The sequence below is a fragment of the Rutilus rutilus genome (genome assembly GCF_951802725.1).
Source record: "Rutilus rutilus genome assembly, chromosome: 4".
NCBI lineage: Eukaryota > Metazoa > Chordata > Actinopteri > Cypriniformes > Leuciscidae > Rutilus > Rutilus rutilus.
The window spans coordinates 27705296-27717539 of NC_140212.1; positions in this window are offsets into that span (position 1 = coordinate 27705296).

The window sequence follows — 12244 nt, forward strand, 5'->3', positions numbered from 1 at the left end:
AGACATGGCGCGAGGTTCGTTTGTGTGGACAGACAGCGAAGCAAATGCAAACAGGCCAAAAGCGTTTGCACAAAAGTAAAAATGAGTACCACCTTAACAGCATCCATGATCAAATGGTAGCCAAACAAACTCTAAACATAGGGCGCTCACATGACGTAAGCATTTTCTGGCGCATAATGTGACGTTTGAGAACCTAAAACCCCGTTTCTCCCAGTTGACACGGCAACACATAACCAGCGTTTTCAGAAATCTCCACTTTGGCCGGAGTTTTTAGAAATAATCGTTTTCTGGGATAAAAACAGCGTTTTCGTGTAAATGACAGATCAAAACGCAGAGAAATATCTGCGTTTTCCCATCGTGTAAACGGGGCCTAAAAAGTAAAGAACCTAAAATTGAACCCTGAGGTACACCATATTTTACCATGCCAACCTCAGATCTGCAGCCACCCAGCACAACGAATTGTTTGCAATCTGAGAGATAAGACTTAAACCAGCTCAGAGCAGAGTCAGATACACCAAAGACAGACTCTAGGCGAGAAAGTAAGGTACAATGATCAATAGTGTCAAAGGCGGCACTGAGATCAAGCAGAATCAATGTTGATAAGCATCCAGAATCAGAAGCCATCAATAAGTCATTTGTGACTTTAACTAATGCTGTCTCAGTGCTATGCATTTTACGGAAGCCAGATTGAAGAGGCTCAAAGAGGTTATTTACAGACAGATGAGAGAGCAATTGTGAGGCAACAATACGTTCTAAGATTTTAGCAATAAAAGGGAGATTAGAGATGGGACGAAAATTTGTTAAATTCTCAAAGTCACGGCTATTTGTTTTTGGAACAGGGGTTACAGCGGCAATTTTAAGTGCAGCTGGCACAACGCCAGAAGACTTAGGGCCCTATCTTGCACCCAGCGCAATTGACTTTGTACACTGACGCATGTATCATTCCTAGTTTGCACCCGCGCAAAGCGCGCTTTTCCCTCCACAGAAGCACGTCGCTAAACTAGGGAATGAACTTGCGCTCCCCGGGGCGGTTCAGCGCAAAGAGGAGGCGTGTTCCGGCGCAAACGTTCCTTCATGCTATTTTGCAGGTTTAGAAAACAATTGCGCCACTAACCAGGAAAAAATAGTTTAAAGTCAGTGGCGCGTTGCGCATGTTATTCATATGCTATTTTAAGGGCGCATGCTTGGCCATAATCAATGTAGCGCACGTGCACAACATACACTTTGATTCTCTCATCTACACAGAAGCAGCAGTTTTCATTTTTGCAAATCATACATTATTACGATAGATAGATAGATAGATAGATAGATAGATAGATAATTTATTATAAAAGCATACATCTAGCTTACACATTTACCCAAATTATCATACGCCTTTTTAACCGAAGTTAATTTGGGTGGGTTTCTCCATCCCCAACGTCCCTGACGAGAGCGTTGCTCTCCTTGGCTGTGAACCGCTCCTGGCGCGCGCCTGGCAAATCCGCCGTTATAATAGGAATCCGCTTTAGAACAAGAGCGCCTGCTCTTAAAGGGAATGTGAGATGTCGCTCTGATTGGTTTATTTCACGTTACGCCCAAACCACACCTATGAATAATGAAGCTACTTCAGACCAACCCCTTTTAGATTTGCACCAGGCGCAAGAATCATTTATCCCGCCGGGAAAATAGCAACAGCGCCAAGACCCGCCCACAAAGTTACTTGCGCTGTGCGCTTGACACTTGCGTTTCAGATCGTTAAAATAGGGCCCAGAGAGTCATTTATAATACTCAAAACAGCCAGACACAATGAAGAAAAGCATGACTGAAACAACCTAGTTGGTATGTGATCAACATTTGAGGTGGTAGCTTTCATTTTTAAAACCACATCACACAGGGATTGAGAATCTAACGTGGAGAATTCTGAAAGATAAACACCAGAGAATTCTATGTTATTTAATTTTGGGGTAACAAATGTATTAGTAGTCATAATCTGATCTCTTATCCCCTCAATCTTATTGCTAAAAAACACAAGAAACCTGTTACATAATTGAACAGAAGAAGAGACATTGGAAAATATTATTTCTGTTTAAAAGATTGTTGATTGAATTAAACAATTTTTTAGGGTTATCTTGATTACTTGCAATAATCTGGGAAAAATGAGCAGACCTTGGCGATACAATTTCAGACCTATATTCACCCAAGCTTTCTTTTCAGGCCTGATGATACAGAGTTAAACCAGCAAAGCGCCATCTGCGCTCCATTTTGCGACACTGACTTTTCATTGCGCGCAGATCATCGTTATACCACAGGGCAGATCGTTTAAAAGAGACAGCACATGACTTCAGAGGAGCAAAAGTGTCCAGGCCGGATGAAAGTATTGTGTACGGCCTATTTACTTTGTCATCCAATGCATCAGATGGTAAAATACAGCTAGTAGCAGAGTCAATAAAGTCAGAGAAGTCAGTGGGCACGATAGATCTCCACTTACGGTAGTGAATAATACGAGAAGTAGAAGTAAGTATATCAGGTAGCTCCAAATTGAATAGTATGGCTAAGTGATCGGATAGCCCAAAATCAGATACTGACAACTGAAACACAAGTGTACCATTTTGAATCACAAGATCTAACATGTGGCCTTTGTTGTGCGTGGGACTGTCCACAACTTGGTGTAGCTCAAAGCACTCTAATAAAGATGTAAAGTCCCTAGTTGATGAAGTGTCTTTTTTGTCCATGTGAATATTAAAATCACCACGAATTAGAATTCTCTGAAATTTTAAAACCAACACAGACAGTAATTCAGCAAAGTCAGATGTAAATTCTTTGTTACCCTTGGGAGGCCTGTACACAGTCACAATGACCGTAGATAATGAAGCAGAAACACTTAAGGCAAGGCATTCAAATGAGGTAAACGAAGGGATATCCACAGAACATAGTCCAAGAGGCTTTTTAAACAGCACAATGATACCACCTCCTCTACCCGTTGAACGCGGGAGATCGCATAATCCATATCCCTCAGGAGTCAGTTCATTAAAAAGTAGACCATCAGACTCTTTATGCCAGGTTTCTGTTAAGCAAATGAGATCCCAGTTTTGGTCAATAATGTTATTAAATCGAGCACACATTTATCAGTGCAGATTTCAGCAATCGCACCGGAGCGGCCGAGCCAGGTGTAGCCTCCTCACGCAAGACTGCCAAGTTATTAAAATCAGCCCCCGTTGGTCTCCATGGCGACTTCAGCAGTTTACGCAGGGCTATCGGATAAGAAACATTATTTTGAGACGAACCTAGGTACCCACACCGTGATGATCGATGTAGGTAACATTTTGGGCGAAGAATTCCATAGGTATTGCAAAGTGCGCGTGGTTCAGTCCCCAAAGCATGATTCCCATTAAGGTTCAGCAGCTGGCGAGAAGTGTACCTTATGGCCATGGTAGAAGAGTCCACGCGAATAGCAACATCACAATTGTGTAAGTCCTGGGTCACACAGCTGTTGATGATTAATGATCCGCAAACACCCAGAGATAGCAGTAGTCCAATGACTGTAACGCGATTCCACATCACGATGGAAAACATGAGTGACATGTACAGACTTGTTACCTATGATGCTTGCAGGGTAAGTAAAAAAAAATAAAAATCCATTTAAACATTTAAAACCAAATGATTGACGGGAGAAAGGAGCGGCAGCCAAACGCGCCAGCGTGCCCTTTCAACCGGAAGTCAGTCTCTTGTATGTATTCCAAATAAAATACCATATTACAACAAAAGAACAAGAAATAATATGTTGGTTCCCCATCTACGAGTCGCGGCGGTGGGGGAACCGGGGCCGGCGGATTAATGTGTGAATGAAACACGGGTTTAATCTTGGATACATGAAAGGCGGGATGAATTCTCCTGTACGCCGGAGGAAGTTTGAGTCGGACTGCCACCGGACTAATGATCTTGGTGATAGGGAACGGGCCAATAAATTTAGGAGCTAGCTTGTTAGATAAGGAACGGAGCGGAATGTTCTTGGAAGAAAGCCACACTTTTTGACCCACGACGTATACGGGAGGCTTCGACCGGTGGCGATCAGTCTTAGCCTTTTGTTGCGAGCCCCCACCTGAAGAAGAGTCTCACGGGCTCTGGTCCATGTGCGGTGGCACCTCTGGACAAAGGCGTGAGCGGAGGGGACCGCAACTTCGGATTCCAGACTGGGAAAAATAGGTGTCTGGAAGCCTAAGCTACACTCAAACGGAGAGAGGCCCGTGGATGACACTGGTAATGAATTATGAGCGTACTCAACCATAGAGAGTTGCTGACTCCAGGAGGAAGGATTCTTGGATACCAAACATCGCAACACTCTCTCCAAATCTTGGTTGGCTCTCTCGGTTTGGCCATTGCTTTGGGGATGGAACCCCGAAGATAGACTGACAGTCGCACCCAGTAACTTACAAAACTCCTGCCAAAATTTGGACACAAATTGGGGTCCCCTGTCAGAAACCACATCCATCGGGAGGCCATGTAGCCGAAAGACGTGATCTACGACAGTTACCGCTGTCTCCTTGGCAGATGGTAATTTGGGCAAGGGGATAAAATGAGCCGCCTTCGAGAACCGGTCCACTACGGTCAAAACGACTGGGAGGGTGGGAGGGCGGTAATAAAATCTTGCGCAATGTGGGACCAGGGTCTCGAAGGGACAGACAGTGGTTGGAGTAACCCATCTGGGGGTCGATTGGAAGTCTTACCAGTGGCACAAACCAAGCAAGCCAAAACAAAATGCCCCCACTGAATGACGTCGGACCGTAACCCCTCCGGCACAAACAATCGATTCGGTGGACCACCGGGCAGAGGCGTTACCCCCTTCTAAGGCCATTCCGACCCTCGATTCGACCTCCCATGTAAGAGTGGAGATCACTAATGTCTTGGGTAAAATACACTCTGGAGTAGACAGGCGTTCGGTAGGATCAAAAATACGCGACAAAGAATTGGGTTTGACGTTTTTGGAACCCAGGCGGTACGAGAGAGAAAAATCAAATCGTCCGAAAAAAAGTGCCCACCGAGCCTGCCTGGAGTTAAGTCTTTTGGCAGACCTGATATATTCCAAGTTCTTATGATCAGTCCAAACGGTAAAAGGTACCCCCGAACCTTCTAACCAATGACACCATTCTTCCAACGCTAACTTGACTGCCAACAATTCTCTGTTACCAATGTCATAATTGCATTCGGCGGGTGATAAACGATGGTACAAAAATGCGCAGGGGTGCATCTTGTCGTCTGTGTAAGAACGCTGAGACAGAACTGCACCTACCCCCACCTCTGACGCATCGACCTCCACCACGAACTGACGTGAGGGATCAGGGGCTATAAGAATGGGGGCCGAAACGAAGCAGCTCTTAAGTTTGGCGAATACAGCCTCAGCTGTATCGGACCACCTGAACGTCATTCTGGGGGAGGTCAAGGCGGTCAGAGGCGTGGCTAGTTGGCTGAAGTTGCGAATGAAACGCCGGTAAAAATTGGCGAACCCCAGAAACCTCTGTAGGGCCTTACGGGAATCTGGGCTTGGCCAATCTACCACTGCCTTAACCTTGTCAGGGTCCATACGCACTTCCTCAGACGAGATGATATACCCCAGAAAAGAAACAGACAAGGGCTGGGTGATAAAACGATAACGATATGTATTGCGATAGACACGTAATCAATATCAATAAAAAATGCGTTCGATAAAACGTTCGATAATTTTTTTTTTCTTCGTCGGAAGAAACCAGAGGTTGCGAAGCAAGTTTGGTTGCATGAACAAAGGCACTCACTCTCTGGTAACCTAGCAACGTAGGCGGTGACACGCTAACAGCCGGTCAAGTAACAGCATGGTTGCGCCATTTCGTTGTCTCATGTTGGATTCTTCAGTAACAGAACCGGCGTGGAGTGATAAGTGGAAAATGAGTGCCGCAGCGATTGTTGATAAAACAAGTCAGCTCGCCATTATGGCAGTTTTGGGGATTTTATAAGTCAAACCATAGTCAGACCAATGTCATCTGAAAATTATGCAAGACCATCGTCGGTTTCTCTATGTTTATATTTAACACTTTGCACTATTTTATTACACTTTATTAAGAATTCCTTACGTATTTTTAATTCTGCACCTTAATGTTAAGAGATAATTGTTAAGTGTTCATTGTGATTTTAGACTTATGTTTACATTTTAATTATTTGAGTGTTTTCCATGGTTGTGTTGACATTTCTGCCTTTATAACTGAGGGGATTATAATCAGAGGAAGATTAAGTTTAAAATAAATTTTTTTTAAATGTAATATATTTGTCTCCTGGTCCTTATTTTAAATAGGTCATAAAAAATATCAATAATTATCGATATCGACCGATATGAAACACTTATATCGTGATACAGTTTTCAGCCATATCGCCCAACCCTAAAACAGACTGTGCATGAAAAACGCATTTCTCCGTCTTGACAAAAAGCCCATTCTCTAGCAGCCTCTGAAGCACTCACCTGACGTGCTGAACATGTTCCTGGAGAGAAGATGAAAAAATCAATATGTCGTCCAAATCAATGGTGTCTCCCTCGCTGGTCAATCGGCCCTCACCGCCCCCGAGTCTGCGGTTAGGACGAGTGTACCGCTCCATGCGGTTGAGGCGAGCATCCACTCGCAGCGCCAGGTCGATTAGTCTGTTAAGACTCTGGGGAAGGTCCAAGATATATATCTCCTTTTGGACACGGTTGGCCAGCCCATGCAGGAACATGCCCCACTGCGCCTCCTCGTTCCATTTGCTCTCTGCCGCCAACGTGCGGAACTCTATGGAATAGTCGGCGACCGGACGATCACCTTGTCTGAGATCCGCGAGGAGTCTGGCAGTGTCCTTGCCTGCCACTGCACGGTCGAAGACCCTCCTCATCTCGGCGGAGAGTGCCTGGAACGAGGCGCAGCATAGGTCTTGGTTCTCGCACACCGCCGTTCCCCATAGTGCTGCTCGATCCGTGAGAAGGGTGAGCACCAACGCCACCTTGGACTCCTCTCTTTCAAAGGTTCTGGGCTGTAGGAAGAAGTGCATGGAACACCTAGTAAGAAAGGCTCTGCAAAAATTGGGCTCACCAGCATAGCTCTCAGGAAAGGGTAGGCGTGGCTCAGGTCGACTGCTCGGCTCCGGTGGTGTGGGGGGAACTGGCGGTGTGGGTGGTGCAGTGGGATTTCTCAGGAGTTGGAACTGTTGGGTGAGCTCGGACACCTGCGTCATGAGCGCTTGCACAGTCGCATGTTGTGAAGAAAAAGAATAGCATCCACTGTTGAAGGCTTCAGGGTCATTGTTTGTTGTGGTAATCAAATCAAAACTCTTTTAAAATGCAGCTTTTCCTGAAGTATTGGGAACTTTTAGTAACTCCCCACGCTCCAACTTCTCCCTGATGCTCTCCATGGTCAACTGTCATCTAATGCATTGCACGCACGTAATCACATATTTATAATATTATCAATATAACAATATTTCATACAGTAGCCTGCGCTCTGCACGTATATTATGGGCACGATGAAAGGAGAAAAGCTAAATGAGCCAGAGTCCGACCAAAGCCGATCTGTAAAAAAAAAGAAAAGACCCGACTGCTTCCAATAAGTGACAAAATAATGCCAACATTTTCCTATTTACATGTTGTGATTTGTATATCACAGCGTGTATTTGTCACAGCGTGTACAAATAACATGGTCACATGAGACACAGACATCTTCTAACCGTATGCATACTGGGAACTATATTCTCAGAAGGCGAAGCACTGCTACTTGGGCAGAGTGATTTGCTCACAGCACTTGAGAAGCCCCGTGGTGAGGAGCAGAGCTCGCTCAGAGTTGGAGTAAATCACTCCACAGAAGTAGCAGTGCTTCACCTTCTGAGAATATAGTTTCCAGTATGTATACAGTTAGAAGATGGTTGTGGCTCAAGTGACCTTGTTATTCGTACATGCTGTGACTATACAAATCACTAGACGGCGGGATTGAGGAGATCCTCGAAGTATTCCTTCCACCGTCCAACGACATCCCCAGTTGAGGTCAACAGCTCCCCACCTCTACTGTAGACAGCGTTGGTAGGGCACTGCTTCCCTCTCCTGAGACGCCGGACGGTTTGCCAGAATCTCTTCGAGGCCAGCCGATAGTCTTTCCCCATGGCCTCACCGAACTCCTCCCAGGCCCGAGTTTTTACCTCCACAACCACCCGGGCTGCAGTTCGCTTGGCCTGCCGGTACCTGTCAGCTGCCTCAGGAGTCCCACAAGCCAACCAGGCCCGATAGGACTCCTTCTTCAGCTTGACGGCATCCTTTACTTCCGGTGTCCACCACCGGGTTCGGGGATTGCCGCCTCGACAAGCACCGGAGACCTTACGGCCACAGCTCCGAGCGGCCGCTTCGACAATGGAGGTGGAGAACATGGTCCACTCGGACTCAATATCTCCAGCCTCCCTCGGGATCCGATCGAAGCTCCGCCGGAGGTGGGAGTTGAAGATCTCTCTGACAGGAGACTCTGCCAAACGTTCCCAGCAGACCCTTATAGTACGCTTGGGTCTGCCAAGTCTGTCCAGCTTCCTCCCCCACCATCGGATCCAACTCACCACCAGGTGGTGATCAGTTGACAGCTCCGCTCCTCTCTTTACCCGAGTGTCCAAGACATACGGCCGCAGGTCAGATGAAACGACCACAAAGTCAATCATCGACCTACGGCCTAGGGTATCCTTGTGCCACGTGCACTGATGGACACCCTTATGCTTGAACATGGTGTTCGTTATGGACAAACTGTAACTAGCACAGAAGTCCAATTACTGAACACTGCTCGGGTTCAGATCAGGGGGGCCGTTCCTCCCAATCACGCCCCTCCAGATGTCACTGTCGTTGCCCACGTGGGCATTGAAGTCCCCCAGTAGAACGACGGAGTCCCCAGTCGGAGCACATCCAGCACCCCTCCCAGAGACTCCAAGAAGGCCGGGTACTCTGCACTGCCATTTGGCCCGTAGGCACACACGACAGTGAGAGACCTATCCCCGACCCGTAGGCGCAGGGAAACGACCCTCTCGTTCACCGGGGTAAACTCCAACACATGGTGGCTGAGCTGGGGGGCTATAAGCAAACCCACACCAGCCCGCCGCCTCTCACCATGGGCAACTCCAGAGTGGTGAAGAGTCCATCCTCTCTCAAGGAGTGTGGTTCCAGAGCCCAAGCTGTGCGTAGAGATAATCCCGACTATCTCTAGTCGGAACCTCTCAACCTCACGCACAATCTCATGTTCCTTCCCCGCCAGCGAGGTGACTTTCCACGTCCCTAGAGCTAGTTTCTGTGTCCAGGGATCGGGTTGTCGAGGCCTCCGCCTTCGACTGCCGCCCAATCCTCTCAGCACCAGCCCCTTACGGTCCCTCCTGTAGGTGGTGAGCCCACGGGAAGACGGCCCCACGTCGCTCCTTCGGGCTGAGCCCGGCCGGACCCCGTGGGGGGAGGCCCGGCCACCAGGCGCTCGCATACGAGCCCCAACCCCGGGCCTGGCTCCAGGGTGGGGCCCCGGCTGCGCCATACCGGGCGACGTCACGGTCCTTGATTTAATGTTACTCATAAAGGGTTTTTTGAACCACTCTTAGAACCTTCGCCTAGGACCTGTTTGCCTTGGGAGACCCTACCAGGGGCATATAGCCCCGGACAACATAGCTCCTAGGGTCATTCAGGTACTCAAACCCCTCCACCACGTTAAGGTGGCAGTTCAAGGAGAGGCATACTTTGTATGTAAATAAGTACAATACATTGTTTGCATTTTTAATCATGATAATGTTTATATTGCATGATCGACTTATTAGCCAACATATTACTCATCTTACTCAATTAAGCAAGACAGTGCCCATGTCTAAGCTAGCGTTTTCTGCTGTTGCCCAATGGCTTACATCCCTATATTGGCAAGCTGCAGCCATCTTTTAACCCACTGTTTGATTTATTGGTCTGTTGCAGTAGCAGTTAATCAGTTTCTTGAGACAGCAGCTACAATGACACATATATGACCAACTGTGAGGTGGCAAATAATAATTATTTATTATAAATTAACATTTATAGGGTAACATTTTTAGTTAACACCAAACAACATGAATAAATCACAGTAGTTATTTTCAGAAAGCCTTACCATTAGTTCGACAGACAATTTTTGGTCCATCTTATTTTGCTTTACAAATTCGCTTCCACAAATTCAGTGGTTCAAATTCGACAAAAAAATGTAACATTTCACATCGGGAACAACAGGAATAGCAGTAGATTACCGATTCATAATTTCCATCTGCTGTTTGTCGACCTCACCAGCAGGTGGTGCAAGCAGCTGTTGACGGAGACCAGAGCAACTTGTGTAAAGAGTCATTCATTCATTCAAATGGATTTACAGAACTGGCCGACCTGCCAACCTTCAAGAAATTTAACGAATTTTTAAAACACGAGAGGATAATAAAAAATGCTTTCTGACATTTTGACAGAAAAAACACAAGCAAGAACAAAATTTAAACTTAGCCCGTCAATTTTCATTTTACAATTATCTTCTCTCTCTGTGTGCGCACGTGTTTGTGAGAGACAGCTCGCGCAGCACTGAGACAACGGTATCCTACTTTGTAATCCATAAGTAAGTAACGTGCTAGTTTTCATACAAAATAAATATATAACATAAATAGGTACTTTAGTTATTATTAACACAATAACGTAACACATGCAGGCTACGTTTCTCAACACTGAGAATGAATAAATAAACGCCTGTTTCTCCAGATTCGCGCTTATCTGTCATCCACAGATCACAGCACTTTCATAATCACTAAGCCATAACGATTTCAATTTTATTTAGATTTATTGTTCAGCATTACTTGAGTATTTTACAATTTGCATGGCTGAATGATGTCTTCCTCTTATCTGAGTAACCATTAATGAATGACGGAGTATTTTAAGATAATCCATGCGATCACTCCCGTGTGATAAACGAATCCAGATTAAGATAACTCAATTCAATATTTCAACTTTTCACATCCACCCCAGGCCGTTTACCTTCAGGAGTTAGAAGTACCGTGACAACTGTACGGTCCTCTAAAATCAGTCAGACGGCGGGCCGTGGGAGTGGAAGGGGGATCGAGCAGGATTCTTTATTGCTGTCGATTTTCAGTCTCTTTTTAATGATAGGCCTTACGCATCTGTCAATCATCCCCGCATGCTATTTGGGAAATGAACCCAGCGCTATCATTGGTCGAACTCCGCTTATTTTGCTGTTGCTTGATTTGAGGACTGCACGTGCACAGAGGCGTCACCAGGTTTTTGCATAGTTTAGAGTGAAAAATCGTACCAGCGTACTTTGAGGTCAAAATGCGTATCCGCTACGCAAAATGCGTACAGGTTGGCAAGTCTGAAATGGAGCAAGCAGTAAGTATATGTCATGATTCAGGTCCAGTATATTGTAACAACTGAGACAATCAGACACATACCTATTTGTTACATTTAACAAATAAGCTTTAAAGCCCACTCTTAGGAATTAAATATTCCTCCAAAAGAGGCAAGAGAGCAGAAAAGGCCTCAGTCGCCAGGGCAACCATCAGATAAGATGATTTTATTGCTCTGAAACATTTGGTCATAGAACAGATTTTCCTGTATTAATTTATATACATACTGATCTATGAATGAACATGCATCCCAGAACATTGTGTGAATGATTTTACTGTCTTGTGTAGTGTCTTTTAATTCTATTAATTATTTGAGTATATGTATTTTATGATAGAACCAATGGTCAATGTAACCTCACCTATACCATGTTTGGTTTCTACAAATTGGTACTTTGAAGATCGAAATGATTGTGTACATGATATGTCGATAGCTGCACAACATAAGTATTTTAATAATATTGTATAGTTTCTTCATCAGCAACCAATCCAGCTGCACATGCAAATGAGCACGCTTAAAACAAAGATCCATAAATCAACAACAGAGGAATTTTCCTGCTTGGAAATTCCACCCTTCTCATTGGTCAAGCAAACCCAGAGACGTGGGGCTTTTATCAGGCTTTATAGAGACAAATTCACACACTCTCTCTTCTTCTGGCCTCTACTGCTGCTTCTTCGGGTTGTCTGTGGGGACGGCCCTGGCAGGCCGTGACCACAGCCTGCTATGCCTTCACTCTCCCAACAGAGTCAGACTGTATTTTCTTCAACCCAACTCAGAAGAAAACTGCAACTTTCCCATCACTGAATGGGCAACCATCAACTCTTCCGACTTCCTCACTCCTTGGTTGCCTGTGTG